The sequence below is a fragment of the Marmota monax genome, unplaced genomic scaffold (assembly GCF_021218885.2).
Source record: "Marmota monax isolate L192 unplaced genomic scaffold, Marmota_monax_Labrador192_F-V1.1 WCK01_AAM20220418_F8-fsc00009, whole genome shotgun sequence".
Lineage (NCBI taxonomy): Eukaryota > Metazoa > Chordata > Mammalia > Rodentia > Sciuridae > Marmota > Marmota monax.
Genome location: NW_026694710.1, coordinates 11039099 through 11051326, shown reverse-complemented (window position 1 = coordinate 11051326; position 12228 = coordinate 11039099). Strand labels below are relative to the sequence as shown.

The window sequence follows — 12228 nt, the reverse complement described above, 5'->3', positions numbered from 1 at the left end:
CCACGATGCAACTGTTTAATATAGTGTAAACAAGCATTTTAAATAACCTCCTAATGAGTACGATGTATATTTGCTTAAGATCAACTTTATTTCTGGGTCTGTATCCTGTGCTAATGCCTTCCCTTTTCATGACTCAGGCAGTGCTTTACAGTTTGCCCAAAGCATCGTCACACTTGATTTAAACTAGTGCAGTCAAAGAAGGAACATGACCAAGATTCTGGAAAAATAAACCAGTATTTTAAGACCTGTAAATAATGAGTCAACCTCATTGTTTCTTGGCAACTGGTACTTTAGGACCAGTTTAAGTAGAGGAAATAGTTTTTTAAATTTTTCTAATGCAACTGTTACTATCCTACTTCCTAAAATAGCAGCCTTTGACAAACAGTGTAAGGATAACTCCATCCCCATTTGCAATGTGTTTGGCTGTTTTCATCAAAGCCCTTGTAGATGGACATGGTGCAGAGAAAGCCGCCCAGGACTTCATCAGCTCTGCTCTGCAGGCCTCAGAGCCGTCCCCGGCTTAAGGTGCTAGTTGGCTTTCTAGCCTGTTAGTAATCTATTGAAGTGCAATAAAACCCCAAAATAAAACTTTATCTGGTTTACTGATGAAACTGTTCTTTTGCCATTGTCAACCGAGTGGGTTTAAATGAGTCAAAGATCTTAACTTTCAAGTTGGAGAGCCCCCACCCCCACCCCACCCCCGCTCACTCGTGACAGAACAAGAGGGTGGGAAACACCTCTCAGTCTCCACCGCTGACCCTGTGGTCCCAGCTCTGCTAGCTCCTTCCCTTTGCTAGAAGAGGTTGGGAGGGGGCCTGCTGATGGGAGGATCTGAGAGGAGAACGGCAGATTCACCATGTGAGTCCCCGCTTGTCCATCTCAAAGTCAAACCTCCTGCTCTCTCTGTGCATTGTCTTTGCTTCTTGGTACTTGTTGTAGTTTAGAAGAGAGAGTGATAGCTGAGTGATAGGCAGATAAATGATAGATGATAGATGATGGAGGGGCGTATATATGGATGATAGATACGACGGATAATATGTGTATATAATATATATGCATATGCATAGGGATATCTATATTCTTCTATCATACACAGAAATATATATTTATTATATATAAATAAATTCATATAACATGTATTTATATATAGAGAGAAATATATATTTATTATATATAAATAAATTTATATATATATATATAAATATATATATTTCTGTGTATGATAGATATGTACACGGCATAGATGAAGGGTGGATGTCCTACTAAATTATAGCTCCTACAGGCAGGGGAAAAGGCATAACTTGTGCTCCATACATTTATTAAATGAAAAGAATTGACCAAAACGAGACAAATGCTCCTCCACCACAGTCCCATGATAAATTCCTCCAACACTCACTTCTGCCAGGAAGTGTCCCTTCTTGCCCCATTCCCACCCCTACTCTCACCTGCCCAGATCCTCTCTGCTTTTTCCAGCCAGGAACAAATGCCACTGCCTTCTGCAAACCTCCTGTGATTCCTCCAGCCACGAGCAGCCCCTCCAGAGGCCACAGCACTGGGAACTGCTCCCTCTTCTCCCCGAGCTGAGCTCCCTGCTCTCCCAAGCTCATGCTGAAGGCGGCATGTTTTATTCCTATGTCGCTCCTCCGTCCGTTCACCCATCAACTCGCCCTTCTAAAGGCAGCCTTGCAAATAGTTAGCTCACACATGGGCCCCGCGGCCAGACACATAAAGCCTGGCTCTACCACTTACTAGCTGTGTGATCTTGGTCGTGTCCCTTCAACTCTCTGGGCCTCAGCACCCTCGTGTGCAATGTGTAACACTAATAACCCATGCATTGGGTTAATCCATGTAAGGTACTTTAAAAGGTTTCTGGAATGTTCTAGTAGGTGTTCAGAAAAGGAATTGACTCAACATAATTGACTGAGAATCTACTATGGACCAGGCACTCCAATAGCAGGGGCTCCATAGACAGGAGGAAATGAGTGAGAAGACCTAACGTTGACTGGGCCCTTTATCAGTGGATAACAAAGGTCTTCCAGGCCCCAGGTCTCATTTAACCCTCACCGACAAGTCTAAGGATGGATGTCACTTTCCGACCCTCGCACAGGAGCAAACAGGAGTCTCCTGCTCTGAACTGCACAAGCACGTATTTGGTGGGTGAAGTCTCCACCGCGTTCACCTCACAAGCCCTCCAACTTCCAGAGATTTTTTCCATTCCCTCCCGCGGCTCCCTCGACTTCACACGAAGCATCTTTCTTAGCATCTGTTCAGCCTGACTCCCATCATTAGATACATTCTTGTGTGTTTATAATGCACCACTGATTTGTTTCAGACTAAATCGTGGGATCTAAAAATAAAGTGATGTTGAACATATTTCTTTGCATATTAACTTTAAAGAAATAGATTAATCTTTTAGAAATAATCAAAAATGAATGATCCGCTCAGCGTGTAGCAGTTACCCCCCAAAAAAAAATGAAATTAAAAAATAAGCCCCTCGGATTCTCACTTTTCCTCCTCTACCCTTCCTGACTATTAATTTAAATATATACTTCATGATTTTTCATTTTAAAAAACAAGAGGTTTAGTAAGCGTATGTTAACCCAATCTTATTCTTCCCCGGGGACACTTAAATGGAAACGGGAGTCAGTTATTCTCCAAGTCAAATTCCCATTTTCAAAAAAAATGACATTGCAGAATTGTCCTCATCATCCCAAGAGATGGAACAAAGAAGAATAAATAAAGTGACACATGTAAAGGCATAAAGGTGTTTTCTGAAATTCCTGCACCTGGGTCCTGCCTACCCCGGGCTGGACCTGGCCAGGAATCTGGAACTAAAATTGGCCTGACTTTCCTCCATAGGAGCCTCCTCAGCAGCAAGGGAGGTGAGACCAACATATAAATAATGACAGGACAAGATAGAGAGGGTTATGGGAAGAGAGCAAGAGGAGCAAGAGCCTTCAGTTCCGGCTGGAATAATGCCATGATTTGCCTATCTGATCAACTATTTCAAAAGTTCCCCTTCTGGGGCTGGGGTTGTGGCTCAGTGGTAAAGTGCTCACCTAGTACACGTGAGGCACTGGGTTCGATCCTCAGCACCACATAAATATAAATTAAAGATATTGTGTCAACCTAAAACTAAAAAATAAACATTAAAAAAAATTCCCCTTCCATGTATACCCACTCACATCCATCTTGATGATTTGCTTCTTTTCTCAGGAACCTGAAAATACCCTCTCTCATCAGCCCCTGGATGTCCATCTGTCACCTAGACCTGGTGATGCAATTCAGTGTTTTCTTATAGAAAGCATTCTGTACACAAACAAGCATACATTCTGGATGCAAAATGAAAGAACGAGGCAAACCGCAGTTTATAAAATGCAGTTGTTCCACGCCACATTTTGTTTCGGAAGAGGGAGGGCTACAGCCAACTGTGAACAATTACCAAATTGTCAATGGAATTCAATAAATGTTGTTTAAAAAAACTAATTATTTGTTACAATAACCAGCTACTACTGCCACTTTGTATTTGGAGGTTTGTAAACTACTTCCATTTGAAATGTAATTGATTCCATTTTTATCATTTGTTCAAGTTTATGTGGTTGTTCTCATCCTAAGAGATGATAACATCTATTTTCAGCAAATTATACATTATAATTCCTCATTCAAAAGCTGTAACAGAAAACAAAATGCTAATTTATGTTGTAAACGAAACTACAGAATCATAATCACTCATTGTTAACATTAGGGACTAAACTGCTACTGGAAATAATAAATTGGAGCAAAATGTGGTTGGGGGTGTTGGCTAGTTCCTTTTTCTCTGCGTCTTTTTGGCTCGCTTTGTTACACAACCAACACACTTTCTAATACTTTTTCTAGCAAGAAATTACCTGGATGTCTGATGTTCTTCCAGATACAAGGCACACATTCACTTTGGCCCTTAGCTGGCCTGCAGCGCCTTATTTCAAATGTGCAAGATGTGCTCAGAAAGCAGCCAGACGTGCAAGCTCTAGAACCACACACCTGCTCTTCCCCAGTTCCCCAAGTCTCCACACCGACATTGTCCTTGACCCCAGCCACTGTCCCCTCCTTGCCTATTTAAAGGATCCCTCCACAGCCTCTTCTGTGAAAGGGAGGCTTCCCCGGCGACAAACTCCCCCCTCTTCGGCAAATACGCTAAATAATAAATAAATAAATGCACACAGGCTTAGTCACTTTCAATAAATCAGGTCGATTCTCATTAACCAAAAAAGGAGGGATGATCTGGTCCCCCTTTTCCAGACGCCCTGCTTTGTCTGAATAACTCCCTTTCAAGTGAAAAGTCTGTGACATCACCTAATGGCGATTTTTCCCTCCTTGATTCTTTTTTTTTAAACACATAATCCAAAAGAAAAGAAATATTTAAATATAATTATTAAATCAAAAATGTGAATGCTTTGAAGTGACCAAAAAGTCACACTGCCTGGGAGAGTCCGTCATTTTCGGCTGTCCTTTTATTTAATGCCATCTGCGGTACACATTTACCTCTTTGCTGGCAAAGTGCGATCATTGATTTCCTATGGTCTCTCTGGAAGGAAGTTCTGCTTCCTTGATGATGACTACAAAAGGGAGGTGACCCCATTCTCATTCCAATGCAAACCCTGCACTTTTACATTTCCGCTCGGGCCACAGGAACGTGAAACCAGAGAGACACTCTGCCCTCTTCCTAGAGCCCTTTCCAGTAGCTACTTGCTGTAGCTACTGACATTTAATGTTTCCCTCCCCTTCCCACCACTATGCCGTGGAAGATCACAATATCAGGGCTACTCCACTAAAAGGCATTAGTTCATGATGGACGTAAATGTTAGGTACATGATTTGGTACAGAAGATACCTGTTACAACATGGCCGTGATAAGAAAGGGAAATTTCGGACTGAACTCAAACATAACTCTCTCTATATATAGTGCAGGCCCAAAATGATATGGGTTGTTTTACGAAATGAAAGCTGGTGTATACCAAAAATTGATATGGATGTATGGATAGATATGATAGGGTTTTGATGCATCTGAATAATTATTTATAAAATAATTAATGTTATCTTAAAATTATATGTCTTCTGTACCGTGTTATTTCATCGACACTCATATACATTTGAAACGAAGCCCACGCTAATTCATGGTCATTCAGGAATGGAAGGTGGCAACCTGAAGACCCCATCAGTTTCTCCAGTTGGATCAATTATTCAAACCAAAAAGAATGGCAAGCTCAAACATCTAGTCCATGTCACCATGAGCATTTAAAGAGCTTTACATAGTTATGGTTGATAACTTCACCTCATTCACCAAAGAAAGAGAGTTCTATTTGGTTTCACAAAAGAAAGAAAAATGGGCAAACGTGGACAAGCAACAGGGATCTCTTCTATTTCATGAAGCTGGCAAATGTACGACACCATGGCAAATTAGCTAGAAATGTACATGTGGCCACGCAACATCTGTATGTTGTCCTGGAGAATGAACAGAGTAAGTGCAACTGGCCCCAGGCTTCCTGGTGGACCCCAGCTGTGCCCTAACTAGCACCAGGGCTTCATCTGTAAAACAGAAACAATAGTAAAAGTACCTTGTTATGAAGAGAAATGAACCACTTATGTATAAAGTACTAGAACAGCATTAGTAAACGGTAGCTACTGTCACAACTCTTCACTTCCCAAGTTTTAGGTTTACAGAAATTTATGAAAAGTGAAGAATGTTTTCAAGTGGATACTGTAAGGAAGCTAGGTTTTTTGAAGACCCACCAAAAAAAAAAAAAAATCTGTCATTCCAAGTCTCTTTCACTTTTCTTTCTACCCAGGAGAAAAGTTAGAAAAGCAGAATAATATGAGCTGGATTTATGGATGAGTTTCTAAAATAGATTTAGAGTAAATATGTAGAAATGCAATTTGAAACTATTTTGCAAGTTGGGGGTTTTAGTTCAGTAGTAGAATACATACTTAGCCCATCCATGCCAGTCTCTGGGTTCAATTTCCATGAAAAAAAAATACTATGCAATCACATACACAAATCTTCAGGAAAATAAAATCAAAATGTTTAAAGGATACAGATTCCCAGTTTATGTTTTTTGAGCTTTGAGATACTGACTTTCTAACAACTTTGTCAATGGAAGGTATCCTCAAGCCTTGACCCGTCTCTGCACTTTTTCATTTCCATTAGGGCCACAGGAATGGTAAAAAGAGAAACTCCACCTTCTTCCTAGCACTTGTCTTGTTGTAGCTACTAACACGGTTGCCACTTTAAGAATTATTGCATATCGAGAAAGGAAGAAAAAAAAAACATTGAATTCCTTATGGTACTTGGGCTGGATGGTAAAGCAGCATTCCTCAGTGGGCAGCTTCCTGCTTTGGCTATTTTCCATGTTCATGGAAGTAGTGCCAAGCCAAAAATAAATAAATTAATTCGTTAATCAATCAATTAATTAATTAAAGGCTTTCAGAACAAGCTTTCAACAACTTACCTACATCCATTAATGATTCTGCATTGAAACTTCTACCCTGCTTGAAAAGATGGAGTACAAAGAATCACAGGTACTGGCTAACCCAAGTCCAGGGCTGACTTCAAAGCAGTCATGGCTCATTCTGAGAAGATACATAGAGGAGGCTCCTACAAGGATGCCATTTTATATTTCAAGCCTGGACAATATGGATGGGGTGGCAGACACAGGAGATAGAAATAAGAAAAGTTAAAAAAGCACAGCCAAGTGTGGTCCTCAGGTCTTATTTTAACACACTTGGGGTAAGCTACCCAGGGAATCAAAGAGCTGGCCAATCAGCTGTGGGAAGTGAGACGTCTGGTCCCACGGACACCCAAGCAGTCAGCGAATTAGTTCCATTTTTCATTTTCAATTGATGAATTCTGTGTCATACAAGCCTGGCCTGCTTCGAACTGGACTTACAAAGTGACGATGAAGAAGGTGACCTGGGTCCAAAATGCATGTAGTAATGACCACTCCACAGTCAGCTTCACGTTGAAGACAGAAAGCTTAGGCAATTACAGGGGGGAATCCCAGGTTGAAAAGCACAACATGAAAAGATAAGGCTCCGTTTTGAAGCTTGCACTACTGCCATCCCTAGGCGTGAAACTGTAAATTAAAGAATGGTCTGTTGTCTGCTGCACGGAGCCAAATCAGAGACATTTCACACACACACACACACACACACACACACACACACACTTTAATCCAGGGTTCTTTCTAATTGAAGAAATAAATTCCACCTAAGCAGATGCCGCCCCCACCCCCACACATACACTTGCTATGGTATGTTTTGCATATTGGCAAGTGGGTGAGAAAGCTCTGCAACATGGTCTGCTCAGATATAGGATGGAATTTCCCAGTTTTTAAATGGTAACAGATGTAGTTTCGGCTGTAATACACATTGGGCTCTCTCCAAAAAAATCGCACACCCCAAGCTTTAATAATAAAATGTCACAGAATAACTACAAACCTTCCAGTCAGCAATGATTTGTGGCTGGTTGGTTTGTTTGCTTGTTTTTGTTTGCATGTTTTAGGGCTGAGTAAATGCCCCAATCCAGTTGTTTCCAGATTTCCAGGTCTATCTATCAAGAACTTCCATCTTCATTATTTTTTTCACTTGCTTGTTTATAAAGAGAGATGTCATAATCATGTTTCTTGTGAAAATGAAAGTAATCAAAATGCCTTGTGGTTCCAGGAAAAGAGCTTCTTAGGGAGGCCTGGCTGCTATTGATGTTGTAAAAAGGCTCCTTTTACATGGTATTAGATGTTGAGAGCACATCATATTGATCTAGAAATAAAAAGCTTGATTTTTTTTTTAGTACAGTCAACTCTTACCTTCATAAGCACTTTATAACACTAGGAAGAAGGTTTTATTTTTAATTGAGGTAGAGTAAACAAATTACATTTGAAGAACATTGCTATTTTTAGGGAATGGAGGATTTGTAAGCTTTCTGGCAGCAATTCAGGTAGAATTATGAATAACTCTCACTCTTTCAAATTTGGCCCAGGCCTCCCATAGCAGCTCTGCCCGAGTCCGAAATGGGATTTAAACTATTGTCTTTGTTTTCTCCTTTTTCTTCGCAGGAACAGTTAGGAGCAGTTTTCTCAGTCCTTTGCCCATGCTGGATGCCGAAACGCACCCTGGAGATCAGTAAGGGCCTCCTGCACACTCTGTACCTTCTTCATCCCTGAAAATGGTGATGGTGGCTGCCCTGGAAGCTGCAACGCCTGGTGAGACGCACTGCCCTGGCTGCATTTGCCAACAGACAGCAAAGCTTCGGTAGCATTTGATGGCACCTTCCCCTAATGATGTACACCTCTCATTTGTTTCTGTACTTTATCTTAAAGTTCATACCGCACCACTGGAAGAAGAAATCAATACTTCAAATAATCTCCCTTTCCCCACCATACGATTCCGCTGCACTAAGAGAGTAGCAAGCTACCCAATACCAGCCTGTGAGCTAATCATCCTCCCATAGAGCAGAGCCAGCTGCCTTATCAGAAATTCTTTCGATTTTCTTAGCAACATGAGGCTCCCTTTCTAGAAGAAAGATGTTGCCTTTTGGGGAAATGCTTTCCCAAATCAAGTTAAACTAACTTTACCCGAAGAAACCGATAGTTTTTTTTTTCCTCTTTTCAGCCCCCCCCCCCCCGCATTGCTTCAGTCCTTCCTTTACCCCAAACCTGCCCCGCACCCCTCCCTCTCGCCCACCTCCTCTGGTTTCCAAGGAGTTTGCACGTGATTGCCTGTCTTGCGAAATCGGGCCGCGGCCCTTCGCTTGCAAATGCTCTTAAATGACTTGTTTCCTATCTCATTAAAGATGCTGCGAAACCTCCCGTCGCTGTAAAACGGTATCACCGCGTGCCGGCTCACATCGGATCTCCCTTCTCTCTTCCCAGGGAGGAATACTAAGTGGCCGAGTTTCGCGGCCCCGAGGTGCAGGTCGAAGATATGCGCCTGGAAACTTATCCTAAAGCATCTGATTTCAGGACTGGGGGGCGCGGCGCTGCCGAGGAATCCCGAATGCAGGCCCGGCCAGTGCCGGGTGTGTGGTTCAAGCCTTTCGTACAGGCTCCGGTCCTCAAAGGCGAGCTGGCTTTGCTTTCTGACTCACTGACACACACACACACACACACACACACGTATATGCACACACACGCACACACACACGCACACACACAAGCACGCGGACGCCCGCTCCTGGACAGCTGGAGTTTGCCAAGCTGGAGGGGTCGTTGGCTCTCAGCATCCCGAACAGGCGCGGGAAGGGTGGGGAGCCCCCGGGTTGGTCTGGAAAAGGAGCCCAGCGCCGGCTGTGGGCGGCCAGGGCTCTCCGCTGGCCCTATTCGTGCCTCTCCAGGGTCCCCAACTCGAGCGCCAGCCAGACCATCTCGGCAGCTCCGGCAAGTTTCCATTCGCAGCGGGGTTTCCCTCCCCTCCGCCAGCTGGCTCGCCGCGAACCCCCTCTTCACGCAGCAGGGCGGCCTTCCCTCCCCGCAGGGGCCCTACGCCAGGCCACCGACCGGCGCGATTCCCGGGGGCGGCTCAGACGCCCCCACGCGCGGCGGCGGCCGGGCGGTCTGGCCGGAGCTCGCGCCGCCTCTCGCCGCTGCTGCCGCGGCGGCGGGAGCCTCTCCAAGGCTCCCCGGCAGCCCTTATGTATTATTCACTCGGGTGGCCACGGCGCTTTCTGGAGAGCCCACGCCGGAGAGGCGAGGTCTTCACCTGGCAACTACTAGTTTGGCAATTTGTTTCTTGGAAACTTGGGGTGATACCGGGGCGGCGGAAAACATTTGTCGGCTGTTTTGCTTTGGGCTTTAGCTCTCTCTCCCCTTCTCTCTGCTTTCTCTATCGCTCTCGCTCTCTCCTCGCTCCCTCTCTCTCTTCTTATTTTTTATTTTTTTCCTTTGCCGCGAGCTCACAGGAGCGCGCTGCGCCCAGGGCCCGGGAGAGAGCGCGCCAGCGCCGGCAAGCGCGGCATGCAGCCTCGTGAGCGGCCCAGGCTGCCGGGCGGGCTCCGGAGAGAGGCGCCGCGGCGGCCGGGCGAGCCGGGCCCAGCCGGGCTCTTTTCCTCGACACCCCCACCCCCCGCGGCGCGCGCTCCACCGGGCCGGGAATCCCCGGCGCCCGGGTCGGCCCACCGAGTTGCTGCTGCCTTTCACCATTGCTCCTCCACCTAGCCTCTGGCCCCAACTTTCTCCAGCCCCGACACGCGCGCGCGCACACACACGCACACACACACTCCTCCCCTCCTTCGACCCCAGCTCCACTTCCCCATGTAGTTTGGAGATGACAGATGCCTGTAGACTTTCACCAAACAAGCGGTGGGGGCAGCAGACTACAACATTTATTTAATTAAAAGGCATTTTTCCTCTAATTCTCGCTCTGGCTCCCAGAATAGCTTTTTCATCCCTAGACCCTGAGCACATGCCTGTCTCTCCAGGATACCAGTGGCCCGCTGACATCCATCTCCTCCCATGCCCCCCTCCGGCATCTACCCCCATCTTTCCCCAGGTCCCCCATATCACACCGATACGCACACCTACAGGCCGGCGGCCGGGAGCGTCTAGGGCACGATGCAGCCGGACTGCATTGCACAGTCATCAAAGTTAAGTGTGTGTGTGTTTGTGGGGTGCTTGTGCGCGCCGGGGGAGGCGCGGGGTCAGGAGGAGTGGAGCCTCCACTCGCCTCCCCCCCCCCCACCTCCGCGGGTCAGGGGACGCCTCTACTTGAGATTGCAGCCATTTTAGGGAAAGAGGTGGCTCGGGGCCCGGGGAGGGGGGAGTGGAGGGGGGTAACAGCACGTCGCGGGGGGCTCGCGGCTCCGCAGCCCCTCGGCGCAACTGGAGGGCGGGCAGGCGCCGGGCGCACAGGGGCGCGGCGCCCGCGGCGACTTGGGGAAGGTTGCGCTCGAGTTCCCTGGTTTCTGCCTGGAGTTGTTCGGGGTAACGCGCCAGCTCCTGCCTCTTTCTCCGGTTCCCCCTGGGCTGGGAGGTGGTGGGGGGAGGTGTCGTTGGCAGAATGGGCATGGGAGGGACGCGACAGACCCTGTAGACTGGAGATCTGGCGCTGGGGGAAGGGGGGACACCTCCTCTCGCCGGTTGGCGCTGACCCAGACAGTGCGACCCACTTGGCCCCCCATCCTCCCCACCCCCTCCCGAGCCTCTGCCTCCCCGCCGAGCGCCAAGTGAGCGAGCGGCTGGGGGCACGGGGCGCGACGCCGCCCGGCACCGAGCCACCCCTTACCTGGTTGGAAGGGGTTTCCCAGGAGGAGCCGTAGTTGTAAAAGAAGGAAGAGAAGAAGGTGTCTTCCGACAGCCCGCAGCCCGCCATGCTCTGGATGCAAATAAAATGAGGAAAGAAAAAAAAGCACACACACACACAAAAGCAACCAAAAATGTTCAAAATCAAATTAAACCAATAAGCCAAGAAGAAATTCTCTCGCAAATAAAGAAAAGGAGGGGGAAGGGAATGGCCAAGGGAACGGAAACTCTCGGCTGTGCTCCCTCTCCGGGTGAGGAGGGATGCTCGGGCTGCCGCCGCCGCCGCCGCCGCCGCCGCCGCCGCTGCCGCCTTCTCAAGACGGTACCTAGAGAGGTTCGTCCTGACTTGGGCAGCCGCCGCCGCCGCCGCCGCCTGTGCCGGCTGCGTGTGTGCGCGCGTGTGTGTGCGTGTGCGTGTGTGTGGTGTGTGCGCGCAGAGCGAGAGACCGCAGGGGAAGCAAGAGGGCGAGAGAATGAGCGAGCCGGGATGGAGGGCGCAGAGGCAGAGCGGGCGGGCGGGCGTGTGCGCGCGGGGGTGCGTGCGTATGTGTGTATGTGTGTGTGTGTGTGTGTGTGTGCGTGTGTGTATGTGTGTGCGCGCGCGCGCCCGTGTGGCTGAGTGTGCGTCTGTTTGGGGAGCTCACCGGAGAGCCGGGGCCGTCACGTGGGCTCCCTGACTCCGCCGGCTGCCGGGGACAGCCTGTACTACAGCCCCGGCCACTAAATCAGCCCGCGCCGCCAGACCTTTGCAGCCCCCGCGGCCAGCCCGAGCTCCTGGCTGTCCCCGCCCGGCTGTGCGCTCCCTGGGACGACAGGGGGCGCGGGTGAGGCTTCGGGCAGGTGGGTGGATGGAGAGGGGCAGCCCTAAGCCCGTGAAGGGAAAAGAAGGATGCCCGGGAAGGCACCCAGGCCCCCGTTACGCCTTGCACCTCTTGGCAAGCCTTCCTCCATCCTGCTTGAAG

At 47.9% G+C, this 12228-nt stretch overlaps 1 protein-coding gene across 1 annotated transcript in view; it reads right to left on the bottom strand.

Annotated features, from left to right (window-relative positions):
- Ppargc1a (PPARG coactivator 1 alpha) overlaps positions 1-11527 on the bottom strand; it is a 607930-nt gene extending 596403 nt beyond the window's left edge. Inside the window, exon 1 of the mRNA XM_058572389.1 lies at positions 11250-11527. The gene's annotated coding sequence lies outside the window, so the exon portion shown is untranslated. The remainder of the gene's footprint in view (positions 1-11249) is intronic.
- Between the last annotated feature and the right edge of the window lie 701 nt (positions 11528-12228).